Below are 755 nucleotides of genomic sequence, written 5' to 3' on the forward strand. Positions count from 1 at the left end.
TCCCCACCATTTCCATTGTCTGATTATCACTGCTACTATATCCTATCATCGCATTCCATACATACTCAAACCCAAGCAAACAGTGGAGTTCCATCTTTAAAAAGTAGACAGGCATTTTGGACAACACATTCTTGGCATTGGAACCTAGACAACATTTATTAGACATGGTAGGGAAAATTCTCACTCTGTGTTATAAAAAGGATATCCAGATATTAACTGTTACAGAAATGAAATGATGGAAAATTTTAACAAACTTTTAAACTATTTTCTTAAAGAGGTTTCTCCAATGCTGGAGATCTTGAATAAACTACTGGTCAGTCATCTGGAAGCAATTCTTCACATAATTGATGAACTTGGCTTCCACTCTGGAAAGAAAACCACCTTTTCCTATACTTACTTGCATTTTTGTTTTAATGTCCTCTACAGAACTAGGTCCTTTGGGTGTCTTAAGAAGAGTTTTTTCCTGTTCTATTGATCCTGTGCTTTTTGATCTTCATGTGGATAGTTTTGAGTCTGTTTCATTCTGGTTTGCAATTTTGGCTGGAGTATCTCATATAGGTTTTTTACTGGAGCTTTTTCTTCAGCTTCTTCCTCATCATTATGTTCATCAACATCTCCTCCCCCTCCTCCTTCCTCAACCCCTCCCTCTCGACCCCCCTCCTTCTTCTTCTCCTCCTCCTCCTCCCCCTCCCCCTCCCCTCCTCCCTCCTCCTTCTCCTTCTCCTTCTCCTTCTCCTTCTCCTTCTCCTTCTCCT

At 40.5% G+C, this 755-nt stretch overlaps 1 pseudogene; it reads right to left on the reverse strand.

Moving 5' to 3' along the window:
- Positions 1-261: 261 nt before the first annotated feature.
- LOC116868982 overlaps positions 262-755 on the reverse strand; it is a 1,097-nt pseudogene continuing 603 nt past the window's right edge.

The sequence above is a fragment of the Lontra canadensis genome, unplaced genomic scaffold (assembly GCF_010015895.1).
Source record: "Lontra canadensis isolate GAN:19392208 unplaced genomic scaffold, GSC_riverotter_1.0 scaffold17, whole genome shotgun sequence".
In the NCBI taxonomy this organism is placed as follows: Eukaryota; Metazoa; Chordata; class Mammalia; order Carnivora; family Mustelidae; genus Lontra; species Lontra canadensis.